Here is a 13007-nt window from a genome sequence, read left to right as displayed (position 1 = left end):
GTCTTGATCTCCTGACCTCATGACATCGTGATCCGCCCACCTCGGCCTCCCAAAGTGTTGGGATTACAGGTGTGAGCCACTGCACCTGGCCGAACCCACGTGTTAAGAAGGCCTGGCAGCTTCCACTTTGGTGCTCTGGCGGAAGCCAGCTGCAATGTAAGAAATCCAAGTACCTTGAGACTCACACTGTGAAGAAGCCCAAACTCGCCCATGGAGATGCCACATGGAGAGAGAATTGGCCCCACTGAGATTCCATATTGAACACTGCAGGCCCAGCTGATGCCGTACAGAGTGGAGCCCAGCCAGCCCGCAGATTGCAGAATCATGAGCAAAATAAATGATTGTTTTCATAATCCTGAAAGCTTGGGAGTGGTTTGTTACACAGCAGTTTGGAACACTGGCTGGACTTGCCCTGAGCTACGTGACCTTTGCCGGGCTCGGGAGAAAGCTTGGAGGTAGAAAGGTAGAGAGACACCTGGGCGCCTTGAGGTGGCACTACAGCAGCGGTGAAATGCCAAGTGGGCTGAGGGATTGGGCCACCTGGCACAAATAGTATCTACTACCTGGAGACTAAAACTCTTTGCCCTCGAACACAATAATTGGCAGAGCTAAGACCAAATGTCACTAGGTCTTCTAACTCTTCACCCGGGGCTCTTCTCCTTATGCAGCATCAAAGTTCACACCTCCCAGATAGCAAAGCCCCTTCTACTTTAGGGTCTCTAGTTCTCCTTGCTATGTTTAAAGAGCCTGGGGTCTGCTACTATCCAGCTGCACGACCTTAATGGCCATATCTGTCCTTGGCAGGATGCTTACAGGAGCTGCCCAGGATACTTTATGCACATGATCTCATGTAATCCCACAACAGTGTTATTACCCCATTTGGAAGCTGAGGCTCACAGTGGTTATACAACAGCTAGAGGTGGAGTCTAGGTTCTAACCTAAGGGTCCAGGGCCTGTGCTATTAACTACCATGTAAGCCGGCCAGGGCAAAGCTCTCCTGCTCAAGGACAAGAGTGTACAGAGAGGGTGTCCTGGCTGCAGCTCCAGCCACTCCCCAGAGTCTGCCCTCCTCATCTCCAAGACCAGTGAGGTGGACCAACCAGCCCTGCAGGGACTACCCAAGAATCACCAGGGGATTCCTGGGCTCCACCTTGGGAAGATCCTGATTCAGAAGCTCTGGGGTAAAGCCCAGAAATACCCGGGTTCTGGGAACACCTGGCTGGAGATCTCAAACAAAGGTCAGGTCTCTCCGAGCTTCCTGCATCCCTGCAATCCATCCTCACTTGTTTTCATTCTGCATTGAAATCTGTGTTGACATCAATAATGTAAAATTTCCTCCTCCTTCTTTGATTCCTTCACCTGCAGCTCTGGCTGGCTGAGCTGCTCCACTTTAGGTGTTGACATCACACATTATTTAACTCAGATGACCTATATTTGTTGAGTCTCTCGAAGGTTGCCTAGAACACCTGATGCTGGTGACTGAGGGCAAATGAACAGCTACCTGGCAGTCAGGCCTGGAGCAGCCAGACTCCTGCCTCTTTCTATCAGCTCAGATTCCCACCCTCAACAGTTCACTCCAGGGAAAATTTTCTGACCCGTGGCCTGGAGCCCATTTATACCAGCTCACGGGAGCTGGTGGTTAACTTTTTGGAAATTTTGCAAGCTGGTTGTTAAACCACAGCCACTACTTAAAAAAATTTAAAAATTAAATTATGTAAATATGCAATTAGATGGTATTAAGAACAAAGGTCATAAGTACATAAAATTCATCACTTCCTAGCTATTTTGCATCTTACTATTATTCACGCTTTTGAGGTGATTTTTCATCTTCTACAGGTATATGCAAATACTATATAATGATATGCTATTGTGTTTCTCTTTCCAACTTGACGTTTTGTGACACCATATTGGTAGCTAAAAATTGCCCATAGGACAAGTATTTACACCATGGAAATGGGCAAACACTACCAATTAGGGATCTCTGCTCTCCAGAGAACCAGATGTTAAACATTCATCAGCACATCCCTGCACTGACCTCCTCTGGAATGATTTGCAGGCTGGGGAGGGTAGGGGAGAGTGAGGTTTTATCCGTCTTGGAAAGGAAGAAGCAGTCTCTGGATTTCAGGGAGAATGTAATTCATGAAGTTGTCACTTGCACTCCCTTGAGCCCCTCAGACCATTGCTGATTAGGAATAAAGATTCCAGGCCCGTAGGAGCTAACTGCGTGGGTGATGAGTGGGCAAAGTCTATGTGTACTTGCCCCCTGAATGTACATAGAAGCTCTTGGGTCATGGTCCAAACTGGAGGCTTAAAGGGACTTCTGCCTTCAGCTGGAGTTCTGAGACTGCCGAAAGCCTAGTCCAGGAGCTGCCTTGCACTCTGCTGAACTGCACTGCGGCTTCGGACAAGTCTCTATGTCCTGGGTCTCTTTATAGTTAAAGGGGAGACTCTCTCAGCAAAGACTAGGTCCTGGCAACTGGATGAAAGCTATTGAGTACGTCAGATTCAGACTAAGGCTTTGCGAAGATCATATCACTGAGCAGAAACACGCAGCCTGACACATAGGATACTGTGACTGAGGCAAGGAGGGAACACAGGAGGGAATCTAAGGTCTTCTAGAAATTCCCTGCCCTCGAGCGAAGAGGAAGGGATGACTCCACACAGGATGTCCATGGCCCCAGTCAGAAGTGGCTACTACAGAGGTCCAGGGCCCCTCAGTCTCACCTCACAAGCCAGTCGTAGTACAGCCCCGTCCCATCAGGGCAGGCATCATCCTGCAGACCATCAGGCCTGCCCCAGGTATTTGAGCCACATGCGGTGCTCTCCCTCTAACAATTATGGCTCTTAATTGAGCACTTACTTTTTGACAGGCTCTGTGCCTGGCACTGTACAAGGGGACCCCAGGAAAAGGTTCCTCTTTCTTTTGTTCTCTTCCACTCTCATACTCGTGTGTGTGTGTGTGTGTGTGTGTGTGTGTCTGTGTCTGTGTCTGTGTTTGTGGTAGGAGGTGGAGGAAGGCATTGTGTAGGGTTGGAATCAGGGATCCTTAATGACCCACACAGAACTACAGTGCGTTAGTCCAGGTTCTCCAAGAAGCAGATGCCATGGCTGGATTAAACCAGAGAGGACTGCACTGAGGGAAACACCTATGAGAGGCTGGGAACGCTGCCTGACCACCACGCAAGTTCTATCCCAGTGCCTATGAAGGTAGGAGCTTAGGTGGAAGCAGTCTAGACTGCCATGCAGGCTAAGGAGAGTTAGGCAAGGCTGCTGGGGGAGTCCTAGAGCCAAAGGCGGCTCAGACAAGTCTCCTGGGAATTGACCTGCCTTGCTATTCCTGCTGCACTCCGTTCCTGGCAGGGAGCAGCCCACGGTCTGGGCACAAACTTGGCGATGGATTGGAGGCCACAGGGGAGACAACTTTCAGTGCCAGGAATTTCAAGGGGATGCTGGGCCCTCTCCTAGGTTTCTTTGAGATTTCCTGCTGTATCCTGATCACATGCTCTCTTCTTTCCTTGAGCTTGTGAAAGTTGTCACTGTGGAAAGTGTCCTCACTGTATCATCCCCAACTCTCAGCCCCAGAGACCCTGACCTACTGTCCAGGAGAGGCACCCCAAGACGTGCATGAGAAGTCTTTTCTTCAAGTCCCTCCTCCACTGGGTGGCCTGGTTCTACACTAACCATCTGGAAAGATTCACTTGGTAGTCCTCGCCCTCCCAGGTTTTCTTGTCTGCTCTTCTCTGCCTGGCAGGTAACTTCACATTTGCGGCTGCTAACTTGTTCCCTAGATGTTTTATGGGTGTCTGTCCCATCTTCCCAGTGAGAGGGGAGGGGAGGGGTTTTTCTTGGACTGCCTAAAATTCCAGGCTTGGCCCTTTCCTAGCTGAATGGCTCGGGCAAGTCACTTCACCTACCCGAGCCTCTATTTCTTCATTGGAAAAATGGGGATTCTAATGTACCTCAAGGGTGAGAGCGTATGGCACCTCATTTCAAATACCTTCCCAGGCCCTCTCATTGGTCTATCTTGGTTCAGGTTTCCTCTCCTAGTCAGCTTTGCCAAGGTGGGTCACATAGTTCAAAGACAGCCACCCAGGCTGGCCCGTCTTCAGCAGGAATTGGGGGTAGGGAAAGCATCTCAAATATATCTACCACACTCACCATCTTCTCTCCCTCCCACTCCACATTCATTCATAGATGCCTTCAACAAATCTTTACCAAGTTCTTCAGAAAGAGCACTGAGAGTTTAAAGGCAGAGGAACTAGGCCTGGACTTGTGACTTTGGGGAAGGCATTGCCCCTCTATGGGCCTCAGTATCCTCTGTAACATGATGGAGGCCACATTTCAACTAGATCAAAGGTTCTCAACCCTGAGAGAATATCAGAATCATCTAAAGAGTTTTAAAATAAAATGCTGAAAGCCAACCTCACCCCCACCCCTACTTCTGCAAAGGTTGTGGTTTCATTGGCTGGAGTGGGGTCTAAATGACACACTTAAAAAAAACCCAGTTGATTTGAATATGCAACCAGGGTTGAGGACCATTGGATTAAAGGTGAATCATTAGATTTTTGCTAATAATTCAATGGCTAAAGTGTTGCTTAGCCTGCAAGAGGTGCTCAATAGATGCTCCCTGAAGGAATGAATTCCCTTCAGCTGTAACATTCTGTTCTTAGTTGAGGGGGTACTGGGGAGCTCCAGTTGGACCAAAATGAAGAGTTTTCTCAAAACCAAAAAGACACTGGAGGAAGGAGGAACACTACCACCAGTTAAGGAGGAATCTCAGAGTGGTTCTTCCTTAGAAATAGACCAAGCTGGATTATCTAACTCTTTTGATACTTACCGCCAGTGTGGGAGCCTGGAAGCTGGAGGACTGCCCTGCAGCAGGGATGTGGCTTGAGGGTCTGAAATCCGACATGAGATCCCCCTACTCAATAGCCCTGTGACCTCAGCAAGTCAATGAGCATATTTGTAGGTTTCACCTACAAACCAGGAATACATATTTCTCCTTCACTAGATTTTGGGAAGATTGAGAGCACTACGGGAATGTAAGAGGTTATTCCTATTAAGCCGAATCCCTGGTAAATCCCAGATACAGTGGGAGCAGGAGAGAGAGGGAACTAAATTGTCCAGATCTGACTTGGAAAGTGACAGCTGTCCAGTCATAGTTCTCCCTGGAACTTCAAGGAGTCAGCCATTCCCAGGAGAGAAGGAATGACGATAATGTACACACTGCCCCACTTAATCACCTCCCAAAGTCCATACCTCTTAATAGTGTTGCATTAAGGATTAAGATTAGACATGAACTTTGGAGTGGATACAGTCAATCAAACCTTAGCACATGGCAAGAGAGGAAGAGACAGGAGCCAGGCCGGCCTTGGTTCTCCCGAGATTTGTATCTTAACATTGACCTTCACCTTTTATAACTAGTAGGTTCCTTGGCACTCAAAGAGCCTTGACCCGTCTAGGCACAGAGAACATGAAAAAGCCTGTAGGTGCAAAAGACCCTGCTGTGCTCCTCACTTTGCCCCCAATATCCAACAACATCCCACTGAGGTATTGAATTCCCAGTCATTGAAAGTGCTCAGGCAAAGCGTAGGTGTCTACCTATGGAAATGGTGACAAGTTGATCTCAAAGGCCCGGCCCAACCATGTGATTGCGAATTTCCACAATGAGTGGTGAGAGCGGTATTTTAAGATTGTTTTTTCTCCTTCTTGGCACCCGGTGCCCCATGCCTGACACACGGTCCCTGGCAAGGAAGCCTGTATTCCTGGGGATGGGAGTGGAGCAGTGCAGCAAACAAAGAGTACAAGAAAGTTCCTTCTGCCCCCTCCCCACCTCAGCGCACACACATCCCTGTGGTGGGAGAGCGGTGGGGGTATGGAAACAATGGGAACCTATGAGTCATGGGGATAATGCAAGGCAGGATAATGTTTCTCCAAAAAGGCTCCCTCCAGCCATGTCCGGAGGAGCTGACGTAGGCAGCTGACAGGCTGTGACATCTGAAATGACCCCTAATTCTGGTCAGTCACTTGCCTTGCTGTGAATGACCTAGGTTTTCTTTTTATCTTTTAATTCAACTTTTATTTTTAGCAAAATGATATATAAAAATACGTTCAGAAAGTCGAATAATACTACCTGGATTACAATGGAAAACAGCAGTTGCCTGCCTCACCCTTCCCCAACCCCAGTCCCCAGACGCGACCTCTTTTGGACTTTCAAGTTATTTCTTTTTATTTTTCTAAGTATCATCTGACTGTTTTTTCATATCCCATGATTATTTTTCTTATCCCATTTAGTTAGTATGGATTCTCTTCCTACAACAAAAGATGAGGATGAGCCCCTCTCCACTCCAACACACATCCTTTGCCTATCCTCCCAATATAGCAAGATCTCAATTTATGCTTAACTCTCAATTTGGTGTTTACATTATTACGAATGCATAAATATTACATAAGGTGCTTAAGTTGCACTTTCTTTCTTGCATGACATTTTATTGTCCATGTTTTTTCTTTCTTTGCTTGGTTTTGTATGTTCCTAGCATGAATAGCTCCCAAACTCCCTGCTATCGCTATAAAGCTCCTTTCAAAGAGGTTACCTATTAGTCCCATTTGTTTGTTCTTGCCAACATCTCTTCCAGGGTTGACCATCTTTCTGTTCCTGGCTGGATGGTTGCTCTCTAGGCGTGCTGCATACCTACTACCCTGAAGCATTTCTTCCCCATTAATTGGGAATTCCCTTTGCCTTCATCCTACATTGGAGCCCGCATTTTTTGAATCCAATGCCATCTGTCTTTTCTTGTTTACTTCCTTATTTGGTGAAATGCTTCCTTCAATCATTTCCTGAGAAATGGTAAAAGGAAGGCAAAATTTTTGAGACCTCGTATGTCTAAAAAGATCTTTATTCTACCCTCAAGCTTGACTGATAGTTTGGCTGGGTATCTAAATCTAGGCTTGAAATTTTTTTCTTCAAAATTTGGAGTTTTTTCCTTTGTCTTCCAGCTTCCTTTATGGCTGTGGAGAAGATCAGTGACATGCTAATCCCTGGGCCTTCAGATATGGCTGGGGTTTTCTTTGTTTGTTTTTGTTTTTTTGTCTCTCTCTCTCTCTCTCTCTCTCCATAAATTCTTTAGAATCTCTTTATTTCCAGTGCATTGGTTGGTATATTTTTCCATTCACCATGCGGGTCTTCAGAGCTCCCCTTCAATCTAGAAGCTCATGCCCTTTGCTCCTTTCTGGGCCTATTAAGTTCTATTTTTTTTTAGTAGGACCACTTGGATTGGTCTCCTGGTTTTCTAATCTTTACTTTGTGTCTTCTTATCCTACTTTCAAGAGGATTTTCTAATCTTTATTTCTCAACTCTCGAACTGATTTTTAAAAATTTTTCTACTTTATTTTCATTTTGTTTCTTTTTTTCCTGCTTAACTTTTTATTAAGAGAATTGCAAATATACAGAAAAGTTGAAAAAATGGTATACTTAAATGATACTTAATATAAGCAATACTTTAATAAAATAATATACTTTTCCCCTCTACCTAGGTTAGTGCTGTTCAACAGAAATACAATGTGAGCCATGTATATAATTTTCAACTCTCTAGTAGCCACATTAACAAAGTAAAAAGAAACAGGTGAAATTAACTTAAAAATATATATTATTTCAAAATATTATTTCTACATGAAGTGAACATAAAATTTTTAATGAGATATTTTACATTCCTTTTCTGTACTAAGCCTTTAAACCTAGTGTGTATTTTGTAATCACCATATATTTCAGTTCAGATGATGTCAAGCGTTAGTAGCCACAAGTGACTAGTGACTAGTAGCTACTGTATTAGTGTGAAACAAGAAGGAACAATTAATTATATATCTATATGCTGCAAGTATACTTTGGCAGAACTATTTCAAAAAAATTTGTAGAATACATTTTTTTAAATTAGTTTTTTAAAACTTCAATAGCTTTTAGAGTTCAAAGGATTTTTGGTTACATGGATGAACTATACAGTGGTGAATTCTGAGAGTTTAGTGCACCCTAGAACATATTATTCTTGATTGTTAAATACTTTGGTCTGCAGATCCTAAGATTAAGGACATTCTGCTACATCATTGTACCACTATTATCACACCTAAGAAAATTAACAATGATTTTCTAATATCTTTGAAATCCATATTTAAATTTCCTAAATTGTGCCCAAATTATCTTTTGTAACTGGTCTGTGTGAACTGGGATCTTATCTCGTTCCAGTCTTTCTAAAATCTACTGTAGTCTTCCTATCTTTTTGTTGCCCATAGCATTGCCTTTTTCTTTCTTTTTTTTTTTTTTTGAGACAGAGTTTCACTCTTGTTGCCCAGGCTGGAGTGCAATGGCGCAATCTTGGCTCACTGCAACCTCCACCTCCTGGGTTCAAGCAATTCTCCAGCCTCAGTCCCCGGAGTAACTGGGATTACAGGCGCACACCACCATGCCTGGCTAATTTTTTGTATTTTTAGTAGAGATGGGGTTTCACCATGTTGGCCAGGCTGGTCTCCAACTTCTGACCTCAGGTGATCCACCCACCTAGGCCTCCCAAAGTGTTGGGATTACAGACGTGAGCCACCATGCCCGGCCCAGCATTGACTTTTTAAAGATCTAGGCAAGTTTTTTTGTTTTGTTTTGTTTTTTGAGACAGAGTCTTACTCTGTCACCCAGGCTGGAGTGCAGTGGCACAATCTCAGCTCACTACAACCTCCACCTCTTGGGTTCAAGTGATTCTCCTGCCACAGCCTCCCAAATAGCTGGGATTACAGGCGTGCACCACCACACCCGGCTAATTTTTGTATTTTTAGTAGAGACGAGGTTTCACCATGTTGGTCAGGCTGGTCTTGAACTCCTGACCTCAGGTGATCTGCCCACCTCGGCCTCCCAAAGTGCTGGGATTACAGGCGTGAGCCACCGCGCCCGGCCCAGAATTTTAATTTTCAAGAGTGTTTCTTGTTTTGTGAACATTACTTTCTCTCATAGCATCTTATTCTTTATTCAAAGGTTGTGGTATTTTTCTGAGAACATTATACCAAAGAGACAAAAGATATATTTGTATATATGTATTCTGTTTTCTTTTTCTTTTTTCTTTGAGACGATGTCTCACTGTGTCACCCAGGCTGGAGTGCAGTGGTGCGATCTCCGCTCACTGCAGGCTCCGCCTCCCGGGTTCACGTGATTCTCCTGCCTCAGCCTCCCGAGTAGCTGGGACTGCCGGCGCCTGCCACCACGCTCAGCTAATTTTTTGTATTTTTAGTAGAGACAGGGTTTCACCATGTTAGCCAGGATGGTCTCCATCTCCTGACCTCGTGATCCGCCCGCCTTGGCCTCCCAAATATTCCATTTTATGTACCATCTCTTGAGTATTTAAAACAATTTTTTCATGTTTATTTTGGTTTCTCTTTTTCACAGTGAAGGCTCTCTTGCAATACCTACTGATACTTGGTTGTCCATTCATATTTAATGCTGAAGCTGTGATTACAGTTGACCCTTGAACAACATGGGGGCTAGGGTTGAATGCGCATGCTAGCCAGTGTGGTAAGAGGGTGCGATCCCCTTTCTACAAGTTTACCCTACAGTCACATTCACACCAGTGCAGGATAAGGAGTGTACAAGAACACTTATGTTAGTTGAAAATTCATGTTCAACTTTTGTCTTCCCCAAAACTTAGATACTAATAGGCTACTGTTGACAGGAAACCTTACCGATAACATAAACAATCAATTAACATATTTTTTGTGTTATATGTGATATATGCTGTATTCTAATAATAAAGTAAGCCAGAGAAAAGAGAATGCTGCTAAGAAAATCATGAGGAAGGGAAAATATGTTTACTATTTATTTATTTTGTTTTATTTTTTGAGACTGAGTCTCACTCTGAGTGCAGTGGCGCAATCTCAGCTCACTGTAACCTCCACCTCCCAGGTTCAAGCAATTCCTTGCCTCAGCCTCCCGCGTAGCTGGGATTACAGGCACAAGCCATCACACCTGGCTAATTTTTGTATTTTTAGTAGAGACGGGGTTTCACCATCTTGGCCAAGCTGGTCTGGAACTCCTAACTTCATGATCCACCCGCCTCAGCCTCCCTAAGTGCTAGGATTACAGACGTGAGCCACCATGCCCGGCCTGTTTACTATTTATTAAGTGGAAGCGGATCACCATAAATGTGTTCATCCTGGTCATCTTGGCAATGAGTAGGATGAGGAGGAGGAAGACATGGGGCTGCTCTTGCTGTCTCAGAGGTGGAGGAAGATCCGTGTATAAGTGGACCTGCACAGTTCAACCCGTGTTATTCAAGGGTTGACTGTATGTGAACAGGTCTGGTGCCCAGTAAACTTGGTAGCCAGCCGACTTTTTCATTGAGAAACCCCTAAATGTCAGCATCTGTAGGTCCTTTCTCTTGGGTCAATCTCCCAGTAATTTGCTGAGTCCCCCAGATTTGCTCAGAGATATAAACCAGTTCCAACGTTCGGATGCTGAGTGGGGAACGGCTTGGGGAAACTAATTAAGTGCAGACTTGCACTTAATTTCTAGCCTCACCTGTGTTAACCTTTCTATAAGCCAGCCCATCTTCTGCTATAGTGGAGAAGGCTTTGCAAGAAGTAGGAGGGGATCTGGGGCTCTCACTGCTTCTTCACTCACTTCCAGCCAGCCCCTCTCAGCCCTCCACCCTGGTACCCCCTTCTGAGGTATCCAGTGTTTCCAAGCGCTGAGGCATTGGAGGCTCCTTAACCTCGAAGCTCAAAGCAGACTGCTTCTCATTGCCATCCTGACCATCCTCCCATCTCCAGGCCAGGCAGCTAGTGTGCAGCTGCTTCCGGGGGGTGAGTAACTGTCCTTCCTCTTTTCAGTTTCCAGAATTTTGCTGACTACCCCACAACTTCACTTTTCTTGTCCTTGTGGGTTATGCCTTCTCAGTATCATCTGAGTGGGGTTTTAGGAGATAGCAGAGACCAAAAGCGGTCAGCCTCTATGCAATGGCCCAGTCACTGGTGGTGAAAATTCTCTGTAGGTGAAAAAGAAACATTGAAGAGATCCCACATCCAGATTCTAACCCCAAGATCAAGAGACCTGGGAGAAGCTTGAGGAGTCTGGCCTGCCTGCTGATCCCTGCTAAGGAATGACCCTTGAAAGCTCTGCTATGTGGCCTGGCTGCTAGGGGATGGGAATCCAGATTCTCAATTTTGACCACAACTCTAGAGTTCTGAGATGGCCCCTTTGCCCCAGGACAGCTCCTACATTGTGCCACCACATCTCCAGACCCCAGAACAATCCTTGGGGTCTGATGACTTGCTTGACATCCCCCAACCCCTACCTCCAGCCCCTGCCTTCTAGGGCCTGGCCTCTCTAAACTTGCCTCTCTCTTTTATTTTCTCCTTTTCTTTTCCTTTTTAATGTTATTTTTTCACTTTCAGTACCTATCCTTCCCCCCTTTTTCTCCACCCACCTGTTTCTCCCCTTTCCTTTCCCCCATTCTCTCTCTTTCTTGCTCTCTCTCCCTCTCCCTCCATCCATCCATGCCTGACTTCTTCCTTTGGTACATCAGGACCTTTTCCACCAACACCAGTGGTTTTCAGTCAGGATTGATTCACCCACACTCCCAGGAGATGTTTGGCAACCTGTGGGAGGGAGTAGGGGTGCGACTGGCATCTCGTGGGTCGAGCCCAGGGATGCTGCTAAACATCCTACAATGCCCAGGTCGGGCCCCTGCAAACAAAGGACTTTCCAGCCCCAAATGTCAATAGTGCTGAAGTTGGGAAACGCTGCTCTACCGTAGCCCCTACTTCACCCCATCCCTAACCCTTCTCAGATAAAACAAGCATGGAGAGCAGGGGCCCCAAAAGGCAGCCATTGCCAGCAAAGGCTGGGATGAGCTGCCCAGACAGCCCGCAGGGCACAAGCCCCCAGAATCTGCTGGTGTTGGTTGTTTTGGCCTTCTCAGAGTCAGACAATCTGGTGGGAAAGAGCTCCTGAGCCATCCCAACTGCTGCTGCCAGCTGGTTACCTGACTATGGGGACCAGCCCTGGTGCTGGCTCAGGAACAGGTCATGAAAACACAGCCAGCCCACCACCCACTCCAGACTGGCCTCTCCCATGATGGCAAGGGTGGCAGCGGTAGCCTCTGACAAGTGTGAGGCATGGAAACCTGCCTCATCTCGAGCCTGACCTACCAGCCTGCTGGGAACCCTCCCAGAACCCAGCGTGTGGTATGATGGGGCCTGCCTACCTTCCATGACTGCAACCCTACACTACCAAAGCCTCTGCAGGCTGAGTCAACTTCCTGAAGTTGGCAGGAATAGGGGTGGATTATGGAGCAAGATGGAGCCTGGCCCTGTTGAATTCAGTGAAGCAGGCTAGGGCAGCTCAAGGCAGAGAAGAAGCTTGGAGAGCTCTGGCTCCCAACTTCACCTTCAAACCCCGAGTCATCCCCTGTGGCAGAGACTACTTGTTGCCTCCTAATATTCATTCTCCTATTCTTACACAGTAATTGAATTTGTAGCTGGCTCCCTAGCTAAAGACTACATTTCTCAGACTCCCTTGCAGCTACATGTGGTCACATGACTGAGTTATGTCCCAACGAGATATGAGCAGACATGGCGTGTGCAACCTCTGGCTCGTGCCTTTAAAAGGAAGAGGAGTGCAAATGTGATGGCAGGAGCTGGAACAATCACTTTGGACCATATGAAACAGAAGCCATATGCTGAAGGTGGCCATGCAATAAGGCAGAAGGCACATGGCTTCCCCCACCATTGAGTTGCCATATTGTGGACCATCTACTCAGACGTTTACATGAGAGAGAAACCAAAGTGTTTCTTGTTTAAGTCTCTGTATTTTGGGGTCTCTTTTTATAGCAGCCTATTATGTGTCCTAATAAAAATAGCTCCTTGGTGAAGCCTTATGTGACACCCTCCTAGTCTAGACGAAGTAGGTGTCACTTCTTGCACCCCCGACTGGATATTTTTCAGATGAGAAAACAATGACCCAAGGTCACATTTAC

Source organism: Hylobates moloch, unplaced genomic scaffold, assembly GCF_009828535.3.
Source record: "Hylobates moloch isolate HMO894 unplaced genomic scaffold, HMol_V3 SCAFFOLD_20, whole genome shotgun sequence".
NCBI lineage: Eukaryota > Metazoa > Chordata > Mammalia > Primates > Hylobatidae > Hylobates > Hylobates moloch.
The sequence above is the reverse complement of the archived record's forward strand: the minus strand, read 5'-3'. Positions refer to the sequence as shown.